This window comes from Electrophorus electricus, chromosome 13 (genome assembly GCF_041902795.1).
Source record: "Electrophorus electricus isolate QZ-2024a chromosome 13, ASM4190279v1, whole genome shotgun sequence".
Lineage (NCBI taxonomy): Eukaryota > Metazoa > Chordata > Actinopteri > Gymnotiformes > Gymnotidae > Electrophorus > Electrophorus electricus.
The window spans coordinates 18,174,864-18,198,771 of NC_137509.1; the positions used below are offsets into that span (position 1 = coordinate 18,174,864).

A 23,908-nucleotide genomic window follows, 5' to 3' on the forward strand; every position below is an offset into this window, starting at 1 on the left:
GTGAAGTGCAGTGATTAATAAAAAAAACTATCTGTTAGCACCTGGGAATAGCAGATGCTGTAAGTTTTTTTTGCATCACTTTCATTTACTCTCCAACTCACATGCCTGAATGTGAAGTGCAGTGATTCCTCAAAAATCTATCTGTTAGCACCTTGGACTACGAGATGCTGTAAGCTTCTCTTGCATCACTTTAATTTACTTTCAAGATGACATGCTAGGATGTGAAGTGCAGTGATTAATTAAAAAAACTATCTGTTAGCACCTGGGAATAGCAAATGCTGTAAGTTTTTTTGCATCACTTTACTTTTATCTGCAACTGACAAGCTTGTATGTGAAGTGTACAGATTAAATAGAAATATTTTAGTACCAGGGAATAGCAGGTGCTGTAAGATTGTATTGCATCCCTTTAATTTATGTTCAAGCTATCATGTTCAAATTTGAAGTGCAATGAATAATTAACTCAAACTATCTTTTAGCACCTGGGAATAGCAGATGCTGTAAGTTTTTTTTGCATCACTTTCATTTACTCTCCAACTCACATGCCTGAATGTGAAGTGCAGTGATTCATCAAAAAACTATATGTTAGCACATTGGACTATGAGATGCTGTAAGCTTCTCTTGCATCACTTTAATTTACTGTCAAGATGACATGCTAGGATGTGAAATGCAGTGATTAATTAAAAAAACTATCTGTTAGCACCTGGGAATAGCAGATGCTGTAAGTTTTTGTTGCATCACTTTACTTTAATCTGCAACTGACAAGCTTGTATGTGAAGTGTACAGATTAAATAGAAATATTTTAGTACCAGGGAATAGCAGGTGCTGTAAGATTGTATTGCATCCCTTTAATTTATGTTCAAGCTATCATGTTCAAATTTGAAGTGCAGTGAATAATTAACTCAAACTATCTGTTAGCACCTGGGAATAGCAGATGCTGTAAGTTTTTTTTGCATCACTTTCATTTACTCTCCAACTCACATGCCTGAATGTGAAGTGCAGTGATTCATCAAAAAACTATATGTTAGCACATTGGACTACGAGATGCTGTAAGCTTCTCTTGCATCACTTTAATTTACTTTCAAGATGACATGCTAGGATGTGAAGTGCAGTGATTAATTAAAAAAACTATCTGTTAGCACCTGGGAATAGCAAATGCTGTAAGTTTTTGTTGCATCACTTTACTTTAATCTGCAACTGACAAGCTTGTGTGTGAAGTGTACAGATTAAATAGAAATATTTTAGTACCAGGGAATAGCAGGTGCTGTAAGATTGTTTGCATCCCTTTAATTTATGTTCAAGCTATCATGTTCAAATTTGAAGTGCAGTGAATAATTGGTGCCTCCGTATACCAGCTCCGTATTGTAAGCTTTTATTGCATCATTTAATTACATTCAAGATAACATTCTAGAATGTCAAGTGCAGGGATTAATAAAAAAAATTGTCAGATTGGTCTTTGATCATATTTGCTATGATTAGGCAATTTGAGTAAGTGTTTAAGGCTTACGGCCACACCAGCTTGAGAACGCCCAATCTCATCTGACCTTGGAAGCTAAGCAATTTGGGCCTGAATAGTACTGAGGTGGGACCCTACCTAGGAATACCAGGTGCTGTAAACTTTTCTTGCATCACTTTAATTTACTTTCAAGCTGACATGCTCAAATGTGAAGTGCAGTGATTAATAAAAAAAACTATCTGTTAGCACCTGGGAATAGCAGATGCTGTAAGTTTTTTTTGCATCACTTTCATTTACTCTCCAACTCACATGCCTGAATGTGAAGTGCAGTGATTCCTCAAAAATCTATCTGTTAGCACCTTGGACTACGAGATGCTATAAGCTTCTCTTGCATCACTTTAATTTACTTTCAAGCTGACATGCTCAAATGTGAAGTGCAATGATTAATAAAAAAAACTATCTGTTAGCACCTGGGAATAGCAGATGCTGTAAGTTTTTGTTGCATCACTTTACTTTAATCTGCAACTGACAAGCTTGTATGTGAAGTGTACAGATTAAATAGAAATATTTTAGTACCAGGGAATAGCAGGTGCTGTAAGATTGTATTGCATCCCTTTAATTTATGTTCAAGCTATCATGTTCAAATTTGAAGTGCAGTGAATAATTAACTCAAACCATCTGTTAGCACCTGGGAATAGCCGATGCTGTAAGTTTTTTTTGCATCACTTTCATTTACTCTCCAACTCACATGCCTGAATGTGAAGTGCAGTGATTCATCAAAAAACTGTCTGTTAGTGCCTCCGTATACCAGATCTTGTAAGCTTTTATTGCATCATTTAATTTACATTCAAGATAACATTCTAGAATGTCAATTGCAGGGATTAATAAAAAAATTGTCAGATTGGTCTTTGATCATATTTGCTATGATTAGGCAATTTGAGTAAGTGTTTAAGGCTTACGGCCACATCAGCTTGAGAATGCCCAATCTCATCTGACATTGGAAGCTAAGCAAGTTTGGGCCTGGATAGTACTGAGGTGGGACCCTACCTAGGAATACCAGGTGCTGTAAGCTTTTCTTGCATCACTTTAATTTACTTTCAAGCTGACATGCTCAAATGTGAAGTGCAGTGATTAATAAAAAAAAACATCTGTTAGCACCTGGGAATAGCCGATGCTGTAAGTTTTTTTTGCATCACTTTCATTTACTCTCCAACTCACATGCCTGAATGTGAAGTGCAGTGATTCATCAAAAAACTGTCTGTTAGTGCCTCCGTATACCAGATGTTGTAAGCTTTTATTGCATCATTTAATTTACATTCAAGATAACATTCTAGAATGTCAAGTGCAGGGATTAATAAAAAAAATTGTCAGATTGGTCTTTGATCATATTTGCTATGATTAGGCAATTTGAGTAAGTGTTTAAGGCTTACGGCCACACCAGCTTGAGAACGCCCAATCTCATCTGACTTTGGAAGCTAAGCAAGTTTGGGTCTGGATAGTACTGAGGTGGGACCCTACCTAGGAATACCAGGTGCTGCAAGCTTTTCTTGCATCACTTTAATTTACTTTCAAGCTGACATGCTCAAATGTGAAGTGCAGTGATTAATAAAAAAAACCATCTGTTAGCACTTGGGAATAGCCGATGCTGTAAGTTTTTTTTGCATCACTTTCATTTACTCTCCAACTCACATGCCTGAATGTGAAGTGCAGTGATTCATCAAAAAACTATATGTTAGCACCTTGGACTACGAGATGTTGTAAGCTTCTCTTGCATCACTTTAATTTACTGTCAAGATGACATGCTAGGATGTGAAATGCAGTGATTAATTAAAAAAACTATCTGTTAGCACCTGGGAATAGCAGATGCTGTAAGTTTTTGTTGTATCACTTTACTTTAATCTGCAACTGACAAGCTTGTATGTGAAGTGTACAGATTAAATAGAAATATTTTAGTACCAGGGAATAGCAGGTGCTGTAAGATTGTATTGCATCCCTTTAATTTATGTTCAAGCTATCATGTTCAAATTTGAAGTGCAATGAATAATTAACTCAAACTATCTTTTAGCACCTGGGAATAGCAGATGCTGTAAGTTTTTTTTGCATCACTTTCATTTACTCTCCAACTCACATGCCTGAATGTGAAGTGCAGTGATTCATCAAAAAACTATATGTTAGCACATTGGACTATGAGATGCTGTAAGCTTCTCTTGCATCACTTTAATTTACTGTCAAGATGACATGCTAGGATGTGAAATGCAGTGATTAATTAAAAAAACTATCTGTTAGCACCTGGGAATAGCAGATGCTGTAAGTTTTTGTTGCATCACTTTACTTTAATCTGCAACTGACAAGCTTGTATGTGAAGTGTACAGATTAAATAGAAATATTTTAGTACCAGGGAATAGCAGGTGCTGTAAGATTGTATTGCATCCCTTTAATTTATGTTCAAGCTATCATGTTCAAATTTGAAGTGCAATGAATAATTAACTCAAACTATCTTTTAGCACCTGGGAATAGCAGATGCTGTAAGTTTTTTTTGCATCACTTTCATTTACTCTCCAACTCACATGCCTGAATGTGAAGTGCAGTGATTCATCAAAAAACTATATGTTAGCACATTGGACTATGAGATGCTGTAAGCTTCTCTTGCATCACTTTAATTTACTGTCAAGATGACATGCTAGGATGTGAAATGCAGTGATTAATTAAAAAAACTATCTGTTAGCACCTGGGAATAGCAGATGCTGTAAGTTTTTGTTGCATCACTTTACTTTAATCTGCAACTGACAAGCTTGTATGTGAAGTGTACAGATTAAATAGAAATATTTTAGTACCAGGGAATAGCAGGTGCTGTAAGATTGTATTGCATCCCTTTAATTTATGTTCAAGCTATCATGTTCAAATTTGAAGTGCAGTGAATAATTAACTCAAACTATCTGTTAGCACCTGGGAATAGCAGATGCTGTAAGTTTTTTTTGCATCACTTTCATTTACTCTCCAACTCACATGCCTGAATGTGAAGTGCAGTGATTCATCAAAAAACTATATGTTAGCACATTGGACTACGAGATGCTGTAAGCTTCTCTTGCATCACTTTAATTTACTTTCAAGATGACATGCTAGGATGTGAAGTGCAGTGATTAATTAAAAAAACTATCTGTTAGCACCTGGGAATAGCAAATGCTGTAAGTTTTTGTTGCATCACTTTACTTTAATCTGCAACTGACAAGCTTGTGTGTGAAGTGTACAGATTAAATAGAAATATTTTAGTACCAGGGAATAGCAGGTGCTGTAAGATTGTTTGCATCCCTTTAATTTATGTTCAAGCTATCATGTTCAAATTTGAAGTGCAGTGAATAATTGGTGCCTCCGTATACCAGCTCCGTATTGTAAGCTTTTATTGCATCATTTAATTACATTCAAGATAACATTCTAGAATGTCAAGTGCAGGGATTAATAAAAAAAATTGTCAGATTGGTCTTTGATCATATTTGCTATGATTAGGCAATTTGAGTAAGTGTTTAAGGCTTACGGCCACACCAGCTTGAGAACGCCCAATCTCATCTGACCTTGGAAGCTAAGCAATTTGGGCCTGAATAGTACTGAGGTGGGACCCTACCTAGGAATACCAGGTGCTGTAAACTTTTCTTGCATCACTTTAATTTACTTTCAAGCTGACATGCTCAAATGTGAAGTGCAGTGATTAATAAAAAAAACTATCTGTTAGCACCTGGGAATAGCAGATGCTGTAAGTTTTTTTTGCATCACTTTCATTTACTCTCCAACTCACATGCCTGAATGTGAAGTGCAGTGATTCCTCAAAAATCTATCTGTTAGCACCTTGGACTACGAGATGCTATAAGCTTCTCTTGCATCACTTTAATTTACTTTCAAGCTGACATGCTCAAATGTGAAGTGCAATGATTAATAAAAAAAACTATCTGTTAGCACCTGGGAATAGCAGATGCTGTAAGTTTTTGTTGCATCACTTTACTTTAATCTGCAACTGACAAGCTTGTATGTGAAGTGTACAGATTAAATAGAAATATTTTAGTACCAGGGAATAGCAGGTGCTGTAAGATTGTATTGCATCCCTTTAATTTATGTTCAAGCTATCATGTTCAAATTTGAAGTGCAGTGAATAATTAACTCAAACCATCTGTTAGCACCTGGGAATAGCCGATGCTGTAAGTTTTTTTTGCATCACTTTCATTTACTCTCCAACTCACATGCCTGAATGTGAAGTGCAGTGATTCATCAAAAAACTGTCTGTTAGTGCCTCCGTATACCAGATCTTGTAAGCTTTTATTGCATCATTTAATTTACATTCAAGATAACATTCTAGAATGTCAATTGCAGGGATTAATAAAAAAATTGTCAGATTGGTCTTTGATCATATTTGCTATGATTAGGCAATTTGAGTAAGTGTTTAAGGCTTACGGCCACATCAGCTTGAGAATGCCCAATCTCATCTGACATTGGAAGCTAAGCAAGTTTGGGCCTGGATAGTACTGAGGTGGGACCCTACCTAGGAATACCAGGTGCTGTAAGCTTTTCTTGCATCACTTTAATTTACTTTCAAGCTGACATGCTCAAATGTGAAGTGCAGTGATTAATAAAAAAAAACATCTGTTAGCACCTGGGAATAGCCGATGCTGTAAGTTTTTTTTGCATCACTTTCATTTACTCTCCAACTCACATGCCTGAATGTGAAGTGCAGTGATTCATCAAAAAACTGTCTGTTAGTGCCTCCGTATACCAGATGTTGTAAGCTTTTATTGCATCATTTAATTTACATTCAAGATAACATTCTAGAATGTCAAGTGCAGGGATTAATAAAAAAAATTGTCAGATTGGTCTTTGATCATATTTGCTATGATTAGGCAATTTGAGTAAGTGTTTAAGGCTTACGGCCACACCAGCTTGAGAACGCCCAATCTCATCTGACTTTGGAAGCTAAGCAAGTTTGGGTCTGGATAGTACTGAGGTGGGACCCTACCTAGGAATACCAGGTGCTGCAAGCTTTTCTTGCATCACTTTAATTTACTTTCAAGCTGACATGCTCAAATGTGAAGTGCAGTGATTAATAAAAAAAACCATCTGTTAGCACTTGGGAATAGCCGATGCTGTAAGTTTTTTTTGCATCACTTTCATTTACTCTCCAACTCACATGCCTGAATGTGAAGTGCAGTGATTCATCAAAAAACTATATGTTAGCACCTTGGACTACGAGATGTTGTAAGCTTCTCTTGCATCACTTTAATTTACTGTCAAGATGACATGCTAGGATGTGAAATGCAGTGATTAATTAAAAAAACTATCTGTTAGCACCTGGGAATAGCAGATGCTGTAAGTTTTTGTTGTATCACTTTACTTTAATCTGCAACTGACAAGCTTGTATGTGAAGTGTACAGATTAAATAGAAATATTTTAGTACCAGGGAATAGCAGGTGCTGTAAGATTGTATTGCATCCCTTTAATTTATGTTCAAGCTATCATGTTCAAATTTGAAGTGCAATGAATAATTAACTCAAACTATCTTTTAGCACCTGGGAATAGCAGATGCTGTAAGTTTTTTTTGCATCACTTTCATTTACTCTCCAACTCACATGCCTGAATGTGAAGTGCAGTGATTCATCAAAAAACTATATGTTAGCACATTGGACTATGAGATGCTGTAAGCTTCTCTTGCATCACTTTAATTTACTGTCAAGATGACATGCTAGGATGTGAAATGCAGTGATTAATTAAAAAAACTATCTGTTAGCACCTGGGAATAGCAGATGCTGTAAGTTTTTGTTGCATCACTTTACTTTAATCTGCAACTGACAAGCTTGTATGTGAAGTGTACAGATTAAATAGAAATATTTTAGTACCAGGGAATAGCAGGTGCTGTAAGATTGTATTGCATCCCTTTAATTTATGTTCAAGCTATCATGTTCAAATTTGAAGTGCAGTGAATAATTAACTCAAACTATCTGTTAGCACCTGGGAATAGCAGATGCTGTAAGTTTTTTTTGCATCACTTTCATTTACTCTCCAACTCACATGCCTGAATGTGAAGTGCAGTGATTCATCAAAAAACTATATGTTAGCACATTGGACTACGAGATGCTGTAAGCTTCTCTTGCATCACTTTAATTTACTTTCAAGATGACATGCTAGGATGTGAAGTGCAGTGATTAATTAAAAAAACTATCTGTTAGCACCTGGGAATAGCAAATGCTGTAAGTTTTTGTTGCATCACTTTACTTTAATCTGCAACTGACAAGCTTGTGTGTGAAGTGTACAGATTAAATAGAAATATTTTAGTACCAGGGAATAGCAGGTGCTGTAAGATTGTTTGCATCCCTTTAATTTATGTTCAAGCTATCATGTTCAAATTTGAAGTGCAGTGAATAATTAGTGCCTCCGTATACCAGCTCCGTATTGTAAGCTTTTATTGCATCATTTAATTACATTCAAGATAACATTCTAGAATGTCAAGTGCAGGGATTAATAAAAAAAATTGTCAGATTGGTCTTTGATCATATTTGCTATGATTAGGCAATTTGAGTAAGTGTTTAAGGCTTACGGCCACACCAGCTTGAGAACGCCCAATCTCATCTGACCTTGGAAGCTAAGCAATTTGGGCCTGAATAGTACTGAGGTGGGACCCTACCTAGGAATACCAGGTGCTGTAAACTTTTCTTGCATCACTTTAATTTACTTTCAAGCTGACATGCTCAAATGTGAAGTGCAGTGATTAATAAAAAAAACTATCTGTTAGCACCTGGGAATAGCAGATGCTGTAAGTTTTTTTTGCATCACTTTCATTTACTCTCCAACTCACATGCCTGAATGTGAAGTGCAGTGATTCCTCAAAAATCTATCTGTTAGCACCTTGGACTACGAGATGCTATAAGCTTCTCTTGCATCACTTTAATTTACTTTCAAGCTGACATGCTCAAATGTGAAGTGCAATGATTAATAAAAAAAACTATCTGTTAGCACCTGGGAATAGCAGATGCTGTAAGTTTTTGTTGCATCACTTTACTTTAATCTGCAACTGACAAGCTTGTATGTGAAGTGTACAGATTAAATAGAAATATTTTAGTACCAGGGAATAGCAGGTGCTGTAAGATTGTATTGCATCCCTTTAATTTATGTTCAAGCTATCATGTTCAAATTTGAAGTGCAGTGAATAATTAACTCAAACCATCTGTTAGCACCTGGGAATAGCCGATGCTGTAAGTTTTTTTTGCATCACTTTCATTTACTCTCCAACTCACATGCCTGAATGTGAAGTGCAGTGATTCATCAAAAAACTGTCTGTTAGTGCCTCCGTATACCAGCTCCGTATTGTAAGCTTTTATTGCATCATTTAATTTACATTCAAGATAACATTCTAGAATGTCAATTGCAGGGATTAATAAAAAAATTGTCAGATTGGTCTTTGATCATATTTGCTATGATTAGGCAATTTGAGTAAGCGTTTAAGGCTTACGGCCACATCAGCTTGAGAATGCCCAATCTCATCTGACATTGGAAGCTAAGCAAGTTTGGGCCTGGATAGTACTGAGGTGGGACCCTACCTAGGAATACCAGGTGCTGTAAGCTTTTCTTGCATCACTTTAATTTACTTTCAAGCTGACATGCTCAAATGTGAAGTGCAGTGATTAATAAAAAAAAACATCTGTTAGCACCTGGGAATAGCCGATGCTGTAAGTTTTTTTTGCATCACTTTCATTTACTCTCCAACTCACATGCCTGAATGTGAAGTGCAGTGATTCATCAAAAAACTGTCTGTTAGTGCCTCCGTATACCAGATGTTGTAAGCTTTTATTGCATCATTTAATTTACATTCAAGATAACATTCTAGAATGTCAAGTGCAGGGATTAATAAAAAAAATTGTCAGATTGGTCTTTGATCATATTTGCTATGATTAGGCAATTTGAGTAAGTGTTTAAGGCTTACGGCCACACCAGCTTGAGAACGCCCAATCTCATCTGACTTTGGAAGCTAAGCAAGTTTGGGTCTGGATAGTACTGAGGTGGGACCCTACCTAGGAATACCAGGCGCTGCAAGCTTTTCTTGCATCACTTTAATTTACTTTCAAGCTGACATGCTCAAATGTGAAGTGCAGTGATTAATAAAAAAAACCATCTGTTAGCACCTGGGAATAGCCGATGCTGTAAGTTTTTTTTGCATCACTTTCATTTACTCTCCAACTCACATGCCTGAATGTGAAGTGCAGTGATTCATCAAAAAACTATATGTTAGCACCTTGGACTACGAGATGTTGTAAGCTTCTCTTGCATCACTTTAATTTACTGTCAAGATGACATGCTAGGATGTGAAATGCAGTGATTAATTAAAAAAACTATCTGTTAGCACCTGGGAATAGCAGATGCTGTAAGTTTTTGTTGTATCACTTTACTTTAATCTGCAACTGACAAGCTTGTATGTGAAGTGTACAGATTAAATAGAAATATTTTAGTACCAGGGAATAGCAGGTGCTGTAAGATTGTATTGCATCCCTTTAATTTATGTTCAAGCTATCATGTTCAAATTTGAAGTGCAGTGAATAATTAACTCAAACTATCTGTTAGCACCTGGGAATAGCAGATGCTGTAAGTTTTTTTTTGCATCACTTTCATTTACTCTCCAACTCACATGCCTGAATGTGAAGTGCAGTGATTCATCAAAAAACTATATGTTAGCACATTGGACTACGAGATGCTGTAAGCTTCTCTTGCATCACTTTAATTAACTGTCAAGATGACATGCTAGGATGTGAAATGCAGTGATTAATTAAAAAAACTATCTGTTAGCACCTGGGAATAGCAGATGCTGTAAGTTTTTGTTGCATCACTTTACTTTAATCTGCAACTGACAAGCTTGTATGTGAAGTGTACAGATTAAATAGAAATATTTTAGTACCAGGGAATAGCAGGTGCTGTAAGATTGTTTGCATCCCTTTAATTTATGTTCAAGCTATCATGTTCAAATTTGAAGTACAGTGAATAATTAGTGCCTCCGTATACCAGCTCCGTATTGTAAGCTTTTATTGCATCATTTAATTACATTCAAGATAACATTCTAGAATGTCAAGTGCAGGGATTAATAAAAAAAATTGTCAGATTGGTCTTTGATCATATTTGCTATGATTAGGCAATTTGAGTAAGTGTTTAAGGCTTACGGCCACACCAGCTTGAGAACGCCCAATCTCATCTGACCTTGGAAGCTAAGCAAGTTTGGGCCTGAATAGTACTGAGGTGGGACCCTACCTAGGAATACCAGGTGCTGTAAGCTTTTCTTGCATCACTTTAATTTACTTTCAAGCTGACATGCTCAAATGTGAAGTGCAGTGATTAATAAAAAAAACTATCTGTTAGCACCTGGGAATAGCAGATGCTGTAATTTTTTTTGCATCACTTTCATTTACTCTCCAACTCACATGCCTGAATGCGAAGTGCAGTGATTCCTCAAAAATCTATCTGTTAGCACCTTGGACTACGAGATGCTGTAAGCTTCTCTTGCATCACTTTAATTTACTTTCAAGATGACATGCTAGGATGTGAAGTGCAGTGATTAATTAAAAAAACTATCTGTTAGCACCTGGGAATAGCAAATGCTGTAAGTTTTTGTTGCATCACTTTACTTTAATCTGCAACTGACAAGCTTGTATGTGAAGTGTACAGATTAAATAGAAATATTTTAGTACCAGGGAATAGCAGGTGCTGTAAGATTGTATTGCATCCCTTTAATTTATGTTCAAGCTATCATGTTCAAATTTGAAGTGCAGTGAATAATTAACTCAAACTATCTGTTAGCACCTGGGAATAGCAGATGCTGTAAGTTTTTTTTGCATCACTTTCATTTACTCTCCAACTCACATGCCTGAATGTGAAGTGCAGTGATTCATCAAAAAACTATATGTTAGCACATTGGACTACGAGATGCTGTAAGCTTCTCTTGCATCACTTTAATTAACTGTCAAGGTGACATGCTAGGATGTGAAATGCAGTGATTAATTTAAAAAACTATCTGTTAGCACCTGGGAATAGCAGATGCTGTAAGTTTTTGTTGCATCACTTTACTTTAATCTGCAACTGACAAGCTTGTATGTGAAGTGTACAGATTAAATAGAAATATTTTAGTACCAGGGAATAGCAGGTGCTGTAAGATTGTTTGCATCCCTTTAATTTATGTTCAAGCTATCATGTTCAAATTTGAAGTGCAGTGAATAATTAACTCAAACTATCTGTTAGCATCTGGGAATAGCAGATGCTGTAAGTTTTTTTTGCATCACTTTCATTTACTCTCCAACTCACATGCCTGAATGTGAAGTGCAGTGATTTATCAAAAAACTGTATGTTAGCACATTGGACTAGGAGATGCTGTAAGCTTCTCTTGCATCACTTTAATTAACTGTCAAGATGACATGCTAGGATGTGAAATGCAGTGATTAATTAAAAAAACTATCTGTTAGCACCTGGGAATAGCAGATGCTGTAAGTTTTTGTTGCATCACTTTACTTTAATCTGCAACTGACAAGCTTGTATGTGAAGTGTACAGATTAAATAGAAATATTTTAGTACCAGGGAATAGCAGGTGCTGTAAGATTGTATTGCATCCCTTTAATTTATGTTCAAGCTATCATGTTCAAATTTGAAGTGCAGTGAATAATTAACTCAAACTATCTGTTAGCACCTGGGAATAGCAGATGCTGTAAGTTTTTTTTGCATCACTTTCATTTACTCTCCAACTCACATGCCTGAATGTGAAGTGCAGTGATTCATCAAAAAACTATATGTTAGCACCTTGGACTACGAGATGTTGTAAGCTTCTCTTGCATCACTTTAATTTACTGTCAAGATGACATGCTAGGATGTGAAATGCAGTGATTAATTAAAAAAACTATCTGTTAGCACCTGGGAATAGCAGATGCTGTAAGTTTTTGTTGTATCACTTTACTTTAATCTGCAACTGACAAGCTTGTATGTGAAGTGTACAGATTAAATAGAAATATTTTAGTACCAGGGAATAGCAGGTGCTGTAAGATTGTATTGCATCCCTTTAATTTATGTTCAAGCTATCATGTTCAAATTTGAAGTGCAGTGAATAATTAACTCAAACTATCTGTTAGCACCTGGGAATAGCAGATGCTGTAAGTTTTTTTTGCATCACTTTCATTTACTCTCCAACTCACATGCCTGAATGTGAAGTGCAGTGATTCATCAAAAAACTATATGTTAGCACATTGGACTACGAGATGCTGTAAGCTTCTCTTGCATCACTTTAATTAACTGTCAAGATGACATGCTAGGATGTGAAATGCAGTGATTAATTAAAAAAACTATCTGTTAGCACCTGGGAATAGCAGATGCTGTAAGTTTTTGTTGCATCACTTTACTTTAATCTGCAACTGACAAGCTTGTATGTGAAGTGTACAGATTAAATAGAAATATTTTAGTACCAGGGAATAGCAGGTGCTGTAAGATTGTTTGCATCCCTTTAATTTATGTTCAAGCTATCATGTTCAAATTTGAAGTACAGTGAATAATTAGTGCCTCCGTATACCAGCTCCGTATTGTAAGCTTTTATTGCATCATTTAATTACATTCAAGATAACATTCTAGAATGTCAAGTGCAGGGATTAATAAAAAAAATTGTCAGATTGGTCTTTGATCATATTTGCTATGATTAGGCAATTTGAGTAAGTGTTTAAGGCTTACGGCCACACCAGCTTGAGAACGCCCAATCTCATCTGACCTTGGAAGCTAAGCAAGTTTGGGCCTGAATAGTACTGAGGTGGGACCCTACCTAGGAATACCAGGTGCTTTAAGCTTTTCTTGCATCACTTTAATTTACTTTCAAGCTGACATGCTCAAATGTGAAGTGCAGTGATTAATAAAAAAAACTATCTGTTAGCACCTGGGAATAGCAGATGCTGTAATTTTTTTTGCATCACTTTCATTTACTCTCCAACTCACATGCCTGAATGTGAAGTGCAGTGATTCCTCAAAAATCTATCTGTTAGCACCTTGGACTACGAGATGCTGTAAGCTTCTCTTGCATCACTTTAATTTACTTTCAAGATGACATGCTAGGATGTGAAGTGCAGTGATTAATTAAAAAAACTATCTGTTAGCACCTGGGAATAGCAAATGCTGTAAGTTTTTGTTGCATCACTTTACTTTAATCTGCAACTGACAAGCTTGTATGTGAAGTGTACAGATTAAATAGAAATATTTTAGTACCAGGGAATAGCAGGTGCTGTAAGATTGTATTGCATCCCTTTAATTTATGTTCAAGCTATCATGTTCAAATTTGAAGTGCAGTGAATAATTAACTCAAACTATCTGTTAGCACCTGGGAATAGCAGATGCTGTAAGTTTTTTTTGCATCACTTTCATTTACTCTCCAACTCACATGCCTGAATGTGAAGTGCAGTGATTCATCAAAAAACTATATGTTAGCACATTGGACTACGAGATGCTGTAAGCTTCTCTTGCATCACTTTAATTAACTGTTAAGATGACATGCTAGGATGTGAAATGCAGTGATTAATTTAAAAAACTATCTGTTAGCACCTGGGAATAGCAGATGCTGTAAGTTTTTGTTGCATCACTTTACTTTAATCTGCAACTGACAAGCTTGTATGTGAAGTGTACAGATTAAATAGAAATATTTTAGTACCAGGGAATAGCAGGTGCTGTAAGATTGTTTGCATCCCTTTAATTTATGTTCAAGCTATCATGTTCAAATTTGAAGTGCAGTGAATAATTAACTCAAACTATCTGTTAGCACCTGGGAATAGCAGATGCTGTAAGTTTTTTTTGCATCACTTTCATTTACTCTCCAACTCACATGCCTGAATGTGAAGTGCAGTGATTCATCAAAAAACTATATGTTAGCACATTGGACTAGGAGATGCTGTAAGCTTCTCTTGCATCACTTTAATTAACTGTCAAGATGACATGCTAGGATGTGAAATGCAGTGATTAATTAAAAAAACTATCTGTTAGCACCTGGGAATAGCAGATGCTGTAAGTTTTTGTTGCATCACTTTACTTTAATCTGCAACTGACAAGCTTGTATGTGAAGTGTACAGATTAAATAGAAATATTTTAGTACCAGGGAATAGCAGGTGCTGTAAGATTGTATTGCATCCCTTTAATTTATGTTCAAGCTATCATGTTCAAATTTGAAGTGCAGTGAATAATTAGTGCCTCCGTATACCAGCTCCGTATTGTAAGCTTTTATTGCATCATTTAATTACATTCAAGATAACATTCTAGAATGTCAAGTGCAGGGATTAATAAAAAAAATTGTCAGATTGGTCTTTGATCATATTTGCTATGATTAGGCAATTTGAGTAAGTGTTTAAGGCTTACGGCCACACCAGCTTGAGAACGCCCAATCTCATCTGACCTTGGAAGCTAAGCAAGTTTGGGCCTGAATAGTACTGAGGTGGGACCCTACCTAGGAATACCAGGTGCTGTAAGCTTTTCTTGCATCACTTTAATTTACTTTCAAGCTGACATGCTCAAATGTGAAGTGCAGTGATTAATAAAAAAAACTATCTGTTAGCACCTGGGAATAGCAGATGCTGTAAGTTTTTTTTGCATCACTTTCATTTACTCTCCAACTCACATGCCTGAATGTCAAGTGCAGTGATTCCTCAAAAATCTATCTGTTAGCACCTTGGACTACGAGATGCTGTAAGCTTCTCTTGCATCACTTTAATTTACTTTCAAGATGACATGCTAGGATGTGAAGTGCAGTGATTAATTAAAAAAACTATCTGTTAGCACCTGGGAATAGCAAATGCTGTAAGTTTTTGTTGCATCACTTTACTTTAATCTGCAACTGACAAGCTTGTATGTGAAGTGTACAGATTAAATATAAATATTTTAGTACCAGGGAATAGCAGGTGCTGTAAGATTGTATTGCATCCCTTTAATTTATGTTCAAGCTATCATGTTCAAATTTGAAGTGCAGTGAATAATTAACTCAAACTATCTGTTAGCACCTGGGAATAGCAGATGCTGTAAGTTTTTTTTGCATCACTTTCATTTACTCTCCAACTCACATGCCTGAATGTGAAGTGCAGTGATTCATCAAAAAACTATATGTTAGCACCTTGGACTACGAGATGCTGTAAGCTTCTCTTGCATCACTTTAATTTACTGTCAAGATGACATGCTAGGATGTGAAATGCAGTGATTAATTAAAAAAACTATCTGTTAGCACCTGGGAATAGCAGATGCTGTAAGTTTTTGTTGTATCACTTTACTTTAATCTGCAACTGACAAGCTTGTATGTGAAGTGTACAGATTAAATAGAAATATTTTAATACCAGGGAATAGCAGGTGCTGTAAGATTGTATTGCATCCCTTTAATTTATGTTCAAGCTATCATGTTCAAATTTGAAGTGCAGTGAATAATTAACTCAAACTATCTGTTAGCACCTGGGAATAGCAGATGCTGTAAGTTTTTTTTGCATCACTTTCATTTACTCTCCAACTCACATGCCTGAATGTGAAGTGCAGTGATTCATCAAAAAACTATATGTTAGCACATTGGACTACGAGATGCTGTAAGCTTCTCTTGCATCACTTTAATTAACTGTCAAGATGACATGCTAGGATGTGAAATGCAGTGATTAATTAAAAAAACTATCTGTTAGCACCTGGGAATAGCAGATGCTGTAAGTTTTTGTTGCATCACTTTACTTTAATCTGCAACTGACAAGCTTGTATGTGAAGTGTACAGATTAAATAGAAATATTTTAGTACCAGGGAATAGCAGGTGCTGTAAGATTGTTTGCATCCCTTTAATTTATGTTCAAGCTATCATGTTCAAATTTGAAGTACAGTGAATAATTAGTGCCTCCGTATACCAGCTCCGTATTGTAAGCTTTTATTGCATCATTTAATTACATTCAAGATAACATTCTAGAATGTCAAGTGCAGGGATTAATAAAAAAAATTGTCAGATTGGTCTTTGATCATATTTGCTATGATTAGGCAATTTGAGTAAGTGTTTAAGGCTTACGGCCACACCAGCTTGAGAACGCCCAATCTCATCTGACCTTGGAAGCTAAGCAAGTTTGGGCCTGAATAGTACTGAGGTGGGACCCTACCTAGGAATACCAGGTGCTGTAAGCTTTTCTTGCATCACTTTAATTTACTTTCAAGCTGACATGCTCAAATGTGAAGTGCAGTGATTAATAAAAAAAACTATCTGTTAGCACCTGGGAATAGCAGATGCTGTAATTTTTTTTGCATCACTTTCATTTACTCTCCAACTCACATGCCTGAATGTGAAGTGCAGTGATTCCTCAAAAATCTATCTGTTAGCACCTTGGACTACGAGATGCTGTAAGCTTCTCTTGCATCACTTTAATTTACTTTCAAGATGACATGCTAGGATGTGAAGTGCAGTGATTAATTAAAAAAACTATCTGTTAGCACCTGGGAATAGCAAATGCTGTAAGTTTTTGTTGCATCACTTTACTTTAATCTGCAACTGACAAGCTTGTATGTGAAGTGTACAGATTAAATATAAATATTTTAGTACCAGGGAATAGCAGGTGCTGTAAGATTGTATTGCATCCCTTTAATTTATGTTCAAGCTATCATGTTCAAATTTGAAGTGCAGTGAATAATTAACTCAAACTATCTGTTAGGACCTGGGAATAGCAGATGCTGTAAGTTTTTTTTGCATCACTTTCATTTACTCTCCAACTCACATGCCTGAATGTGAAGTGCAGTGATTCATCAAAAAACTATATGTTAGCACCTTGGACTACGAGATGTTGTAAGCTTCTCTTGCATCACTTTAATTTACTGTCAAGATGACATGCTAGGATGTGAAATGCAGTGATTAATTAAAAAAACTATCTGTTAGCACCTGGGAATAGCAGATGCTGTAAGTTTTTGTTGTATCACTTTACTTTAATCTGCAACTGACAAGCTTGTATGTGAAGTGTACAGATTAAATAGAAATATTTTAGTACCAGGGAATAGCAGGTGCTGTAAGATTGTATTGCATCCCTTTAATTTATGTTCAAGCTATCATGTTCAAATTTGAAGTGCAGTGAATAATTAACTCAAACTATCTGTTAGCACCTGGGAATAGCAGATGCTGTAAGTTTTTTTTGCATCACTTTCATTTACTCTCCAACTCACATGCCTGAATGTGAAGTGCAGTGATTCATCAAAAAACTATATGTTAGCACATTGGACTACGAGATGCTGTAAGCTTCTCTTGCATCACTTTAATTAACTGTCAAGATGACATGCTAGGATGTGAAATGCAGTGATTAATTAAAAAAACTATCTGTTAGCACCTGGGAATAGCAGATGCTGTAAGTTTTTGTTGCATCACTTTACTTTAATCTGCAACTGACAAGCTTGTATGTGAAGTGTACAGATTAAATAGAAATATTTTAGTACCAGGGAATAGCAGGTGCTGTAAGATTGTTTGCATCCCTTTAATTTATGTTCAAGCTATCATGTTCAAATTTGAAGTACAGTGAATAATTAGTGCCTCCGTATACCAGCTCCGTATTGTAAGCTTTTATTGCATCATTTAATTACATTCAAGATAACATTCTAGAATGTCAAGTGCAGGGATTAATAAAAAAAATTGTCAGATTGGTCTTTGATCATATTTGCTATGATTAGGCAATTTGAGTAAGTGTTTAAGGCTTACGGCCACACCAGCTTGAGAACGCCCAATCTCATCTGACCTTGGAAGCTAAGCAAGTTTGGGCCTGAATAGTACTGAGGTGGGACCCTACCTAGGAATACCAGGTGCTGTAAGCTTTTCTTGCATCACTTTAATTTACTTTCAAGCTGACATGCTCAAATGTGAAGTGCAGTGATTAATAAAAAAAACTATCTGTTAGCACCTGGGAATAGCAGATGCTGTAATTTTTTTTGCATCACTTTCATTTACTCTCCAACTCACATGCCTGAATGTGAAGTGCAGTGATTCCTCAAAAATCTATCTGTTAGCACCTTGGACTACGAGATGCTGTAAGCTTCTCTTGCATCACTTTAATTTACTTTCAAGATGACATGCTAGGATGTGAAGTGCAGTGATTAATTAAAAAAACTATCTGTTAGCACCTGGGAATAGCAAATGCTGTAAGTTTTTGTTGCATCACTTTACTTTAATCTGCAACTGACAAGCTTGTATGTGAAGTGTACAGATTAAATAGAAATATTTTAGTACCAGGGAATAGCAGGTGCTGTAAGATTGTATTGCATCCCTTTAATTTATGTTCAAGCTATCATGTTCAAATTTGAAGTGCAGTGAATAATTAACTCAAACTATCTGTTAGCACCTGGGAATAGCAGATGCTGTAAGTTTTTTTTGCATCACTTTCATTTACTCTCCAACTCACATGCCTGAATGTGAAGTGCAGTGATTCATCAAAAAACTATATGTTAGCACATTGGACTACGAGATGCTGTAAGCTTCTCTTGCATCACTTTAATTAACTGTCAAGATGACATGCTAGGATGTGAAATGCAGTGATTAATTAAAAATCTATCTGTTAGCACCTGGGAATAGCAGATGCGGTAAGTTTTTGTTGCATCACTTTACTTTAATCTGCAACTGACAAGCTTGTATGTGAAGTGTACAGATTAAATAGAAATATTTTAGTACCAGGGAATAGCAGGTGCTGTAAGATTGTTTGCATCCCTTTAATTTATGTTCAAGCTATCATGTTCAAATTTGAAGTACAGTGAATAATTAGTGCCTCCGTATACCAGATGTTGTAAGCTTTTATTGCATCATTTAATTACATTCAAGATAACATTCTAGAATGTCAAGTGCAGGGATTAATAAAAAAAATTGTCAGATTGGTCTTTGATCATATTTGCTATGATTAGGCAATTTGAGTAAGTGTTTAAGGCTTACGGCCACACCAGCTTGAGAACGCCCAATCTCCTCTGACCTTGGAAGCTAAGCAAGTTTGGGCCTGAATAGTACTGAGGTGGGACCCTACCTAGGAATACCAGGTGCTGTAAGCTTTTCTTGCATCACTTTAATTTACTTTCAAGCTGACATGCTCAAATGTGAAGTGCAGTGATTAATAAAAAAAACTATCTGTTAGCACCTGGGAATAGCAGATGCTGTAAGTTTTTTTTGCATCACTTTCATTTACTCTCCAACTCACATGCCTGAATGTGAAGTGCAGTGATTCCTCAAAAATCTATCTGTTAGCACCTTGGACTACGAGATGCTGTAAGCTTCTCTTGCATCACTTTAATTTACTTTCAAGATGACATGCTAGGATGTGAAGTGCAGTGATTAATTAAAAAAACTATCTGTTAGCACCTGGGAATAGCAAATGCTGTAAGTTTTTGTTGCATCACTTTACTTTAATCTGCAACTGACAAGCTTGTATGTGAAGTGTACAGATTAAATATAAATATTTTAGTACCAGGGAATAGCAGGTGCTGTAAGATTGTATTGCATCCCTTTAATTTATGTTCAAGCTATCATGTTCAAATTTGAAGTGCAGTGAATAATTAACTCAAACTATCTGTTAGCACCTGGGAATAGCAGATGCTGTAAGTTTTTTTTGCATCACTTTCATTTACTCTCCAACTCACATGCCTGAATGTGAAGTGCAGTGATTCATCAAAAAACTATATGTTAGCACCTTGGACTACGAGATGCTGTAAGCTTCTCTTGCATCACTTTAATTTACTGTCAAGATGACATGCTAGGATGTGAAATGCAGTGATTAATTAAAAAAACTATCTGTTAGCACCTGGGAATAGCAGATGCTGTAAGTTTTTGTTGTATCACTTTACTTTAATCTGCAACTGACAAGCTTGTATGTGAAGTGTACAGATTAAATAGAAATATTTTAATACCAGGGAATAGCAGGTGCTGTAAGATTGTATTGCATCCCTTTAATTTATGTTCAAGCTATCATGTTCAAATTTGAAGTGCAGTGAATAATTAACTCAAACTATCTGTTAGCACCTGGGAATAGCAGATGCTGTAAGTTTTTTTTGCATCACTTTCATTTACTCTCCAACTCACATGCCTGAATGTGAAGTGCAGTGATTCATCAAAAAACTATATGTTAGCACATTGGACTACGAGATGCTGTAAGCTTCTCTTGCATCACTTTAATTAACTGTCAAGATGACATGCTAGGATGTGAAATGCAGTGATTAATTAAAAAAACTATCTGTTAGCACCTGGGAATAGCAGATGCTGTAAGTTTTTGTTGCATCACTTTACTTTAATCTGCAACTGACAAGCTTGTATGTGAAGTGTACAGATTAAATAGAAATATTTTAGTACCAGGGAATAGCAGGTGCTGTAAGATTGTTTGCATCCCTTTAATTTATGTTCAAGCTATCATGTTCAAATTTGAAGTACAGTGAATAATTAGTGCCTCCGTATACCAGCTCCGTATTGTAAGCTTTTATTGCATCATTTAATTACATTCAAGATAACATTCTAGAATGTCAAGTGCAGGGATTAATAAAAAAAATTGTCAGATTGGTCTTTGATCATATTTGCTATGATTAGGCAATTTGAGTAAGTGTTTAAGGCTTACGGCCACACCAGCTTGAGAACGCCCAATCTCATCTGACCTTGGAAGCTAAGCAAGTTTGGGCCTGAATAGTACTGAGGTGGGACCCTACCTAGGAATACCAGGTGCTGTAAGCTTTTCTTGCATCACTTTAATTTACTTTCAAGCTGACATGCTCAAATGTGAAGTGCAGTGATTAATAAAAAAAACTATCTGTTAGCACCTGGGAATAGCAGATGCTGTAAGTTTTTTTGCATCACTTTCATTTACTCTCCAACTCACATGCCTGAATGTGAAGTGCAGTGATTCCTCAAAAATCTATCTGTTAGCACCTTGGACTACGAGATGCTGTAAGCTTCTCTTGCATCACTTTAATTTACTTTCAAGATGACATGCTAGGATGTGAAGTGCAGTGATTAATTAAAAAAACTATCTGTTAGCACCTGGGAATAGCAAATGCTGTAAGTTTTTGTTGCATCACTTTACTTTAATCTGCAACTGACAAGCTTGTATGTGAAGTGTACAGATTAAATATAAATATTTTAGTACCAGGGAATAGCAGGTGCTGTAAGATTGTATTGCATCCCTTTAATTTATGTTCAAGCTATCATGTTCAAATTTGAAGTGCAGTGAATAATTAACTCAAACTATCTGTTAGGACCTGGGAATAGCAGATGCTGTAAGTTTTTTTTGCATCACTTTCATTTACTCTCCAACTCACATGCCTGAATGTGAAGTGCAGTGATTCATCAAAAAACTATATGTTAGCACCTTGGACTACGAGATGTTGTAAGCTTCTCTTGCATCACTTTAATTTACTGTCAAGATGACATGCTAGGATGTGAAATGCAGTGATTAATTAAAAAAACTATCTGTTAGCACCTGGGAATAGCAGATGCTGTAAGTTTTTGTTGTATCACTTTACTTTAATCTGCAACTGACAAGCTTGTATGTGAAGTGTACAGATTAAATAGAAATATTTTAGTACCAGGGAATAGCAGGTGCTGTAAGATTGTATTGCATCCCTTTAATTTATGTTCAAGCTATCATGTTCAAATTTGAAGTGCAGTGAATAATTAACTCAAACTATCTGTTAGCACCTGGGAATAGCAGATGCTGTAAGTTTTTTTTGCATCACTTTCATTTACTCTCCAACTCACATGCCTGAATGTGAAGTGCAGTGATTCATCAAAAAACTATATGTTAGCACATTGGACTACGAGATGCTGTAAGCTTCTCTTGCATCACTTTAATTAACTGTCAAGATGACATGCTAGGATGTGAAATGCAGTGATTAATTAAAAAAACTATCTGTTAGCACCTGGGAATAGCAGATGCTGTAAGTTTTTGTTGCATCACTTTACTTTAATCTGCAACTGACAAGCTTGTATGTGAAGTGTACAGATTAAATAGAAATATTTTAGTACCAGGGAATAGCAGGTGCTGTAAGATTGTTTGCATCCCTTTAATTTATGTTCAAGCTATCATGTTCAAATTTGAAGTACAGTGAATAATTAGTGCCTCCGTATACCAGCTCCGTATTGTAAGCTTTTATTGCATCATTTAATTACATTCAAGATAACATTCTAGAATGTCAAGTGCAGGGATTAATAAAAAAAATTGTCAGATTGGTCTTTGATCATATTTGCTATGATTAGGCAATTTGAGTAAGTGTTTAAGGCTTACGGCCACACCAGCTTGAGAACGCCCAATCTCATCTGACCTTGGAAGCTAAGCAAGTTTGGGCCTGAATAGTACTGAGGTGGGACCCTACCTAGGAATACCAGGTGCTGTAAGCTTTTCTTGCATCACTTTAATTTACTTTCAAGCTGACATGCTCAAATGTGAAGTGCAGTGATTAATAAAAAAAACTATCTGTTAGCACCTGGGAATAGCAGATGCTGTAATTTTTTTTGCATCACTTTCATTTACTCTCCAACTCACATGCCTGAATGTGAAGTGCAGTGATTCCTCAAAAATCTATCTGTTAGCACCTTGGACTACGAGATGCTGTAAGCTTCTCTTGCATCACTTTAATTTACTTTCAAGATGACATGCTAGGATGTGAAGTGCAGTGATTAATTAAAAAAACTATCTGTTAGCACCTGGGAATAGCAAATGCTGTAAGTTTTTGTTGCATCACTTTACTTTAATCTGCAACTGACAAGCTTGTATGTGAAGTGTACAGATTAAATAGAAATATTTTAGTACCAGGGAATAGCAGGTGCTGTAAGATTGTATTGCATCCCTTTAATTTATGTTCAAGCTATCATGTTCAAATTTGAAGTGCAGTGAATAATTAACTCAAACTATCTGTTAGCACCTGGGAATAGCAGATGCTGTAAGTTTTTTTTGCATCACTTTCATTTACTCTCCAACTCACATGCCTGAATGTGAAGTGCAGTGATTCATCAAAAAACTATATGTTAGCACATTGGACTACGAGATGCTGTAAGCTTCTCTTGCATCACTTTAATTAACTGTCAAGATGACATGCTAGGATGTGAAATGCAGTGATTAATTAAAAAAACTATCTGTTAGCACCTGGGAATAGCAGATGCTGTAAGTTTTTGTTGCATCACTTTACTTTAATCTGCAACTGACAAGCTTGTATGTGAAGTGTACAGATTAAATAGAAATATTTTAGTACCAGGGAATAGCAGGTGCTGTAAGATTGTTTGCATCCCTTTAATTTATGTTCAAGCTATCATGTTCAAATTTGAAGTACAGTGAATAATTAGTGCCTCCGTATACCAGATGTTGTAAGCTTTTATTGCATCATTTAATTACATTCAAGATAACATTCTAGAATGTCAAGTGCAGGGATTAATAAAAAAAATTGTCAGATTGGTCTTTGATCATATTTGCTATGATTAGGCAATTTGAGTAA

General features: G+C 35.9%; 17 pseudogenes; all 17 read left to right on the plus strand.

The window, feature by feature from the left end:
• Nucleotides 1-1,498: 1,498 nt before the first annotated feature.
• Nucleotides 1,499-1,616, plus strand: LOC145644315 (5S ribosomal RNA; annotated as a pseudogene).
• Nucleotides 1,617-2,406: 790 nt separating this feature from the next.
• On the plus strand, nucleotides 2,407-2,525 carry LOC145650411 (5S ribosomal RNA; annotated as a pseudogene).
• A 352-nt stretch (nucleotides 2,526-2,877) lies between these two features.
• On the plus strand, nucleotides 2,878-2,996 carry LOC145650807 (5S ribosomal RNA; annotated as a pseudogene).
• Nucleotides 2,997-4,979: 1,983 nt separating this feature from the next.
• On the plus strand, nucleotides 4,980-5,097 carry LOC145644317 (5S ribosomal RNA; annotated as a pseudogene).
• A 790-nt stretch (nucleotides 5,098-5,887) lies between these two features.
• LOC145650412 (5S ribosomal RNA) lies at nucleotides 5,888-6,006 on the plus strand (annotated as a pseudogene).
• A 352-nt stretch (nucleotides 6,007-6,358) lies between these two features.
• Nucleotides 6,359-6,477, plus strand: LOC145650808 (5S ribosomal RNA; annotated as a pseudogene).
• A 1,544-nt stretch (nucleotides 6,478-8,021) lies between these two features.
• LOC145644318 (5S ribosomal RNA) lies at nucleotides 8,022-8,139 on the plus strand (annotated as a pseudogene).
• Nucleotides 8,140-8,933: 794 nt separating this feature from the next.
• LOC145650413 (5S ribosomal RNA) lies at nucleotides 8,934-9,052 on the plus strand (annotated as a pseudogene).
• Nucleotides 9,053-9,404: 352 nt separating this feature from the next.
• On the plus strand, nucleotides 9,405-9,523 carry LOC145643995 (5S ribosomal RNA; annotated as a pseudogene).
• Nucleotides 9,524-10,629: 1,106 nt separating this feature from the next.
• On the plus strand, nucleotides 10,630-10,748 carry LOC145644538 (5S ribosomal RNA; annotated as a pseudogene).
• Nucleotides 10,749-13,168: 2,420 nt separating this feature from the next.
• Nucleotides 13,169-13,287, plus strand: LOC145649576 (5S ribosomal RNA; annotated as a pseudogene).
• Nucleotides 13,288-14,830: 1,543 nt separating this feature from the next.
• Nucleotides 14,831-14,949, plus strand: LOC145644549 (5S ribosomal RNA; annotated as a pseudogene).
• A 1,544-nt stretch (nucleotides 14,950-16,493) lies between these two features.
• LOC145644560 (5S ribosomal RNA) lies at nucleotides 16,494-16,612 on the plus strand (annotated as a pseudogene).
• A 1,543-nt stretch (nucleotides 16,613-18,155) lies between these two features.
• Nucleotides 18,156-18,274, plus strand: LOC145644571 (5S ribosomal RNA; annotated as a pseudogene).
• Nucleotides 18,275-19,373: 1,099 nt separating this feature from the next.
• Nucleotides 19,374-19,492, plus strand: LOC145648547 (5S ribosomal RNA; annotated as a pseudogene).
• A 1,544-nt stretch (nucleotides 19,493-21,036) lies between these two features.
• LOC145644582 (5S ribosomal RNA) lies at nucleotides 21,037-21,155 on the plus strand (annotated as a pseudogene).
• A 1,543-nt stretch (nucleotides 21,156-22,698) lies between these two features.
• LOC145644593 (5S ribosomal RNA) lies at nucleotides 22,699-22,817 on the plus strand (annotated as a pseudogene).
• Nucleotides 22,818-23,908: the final 1,091 nt, after the last annotated feature.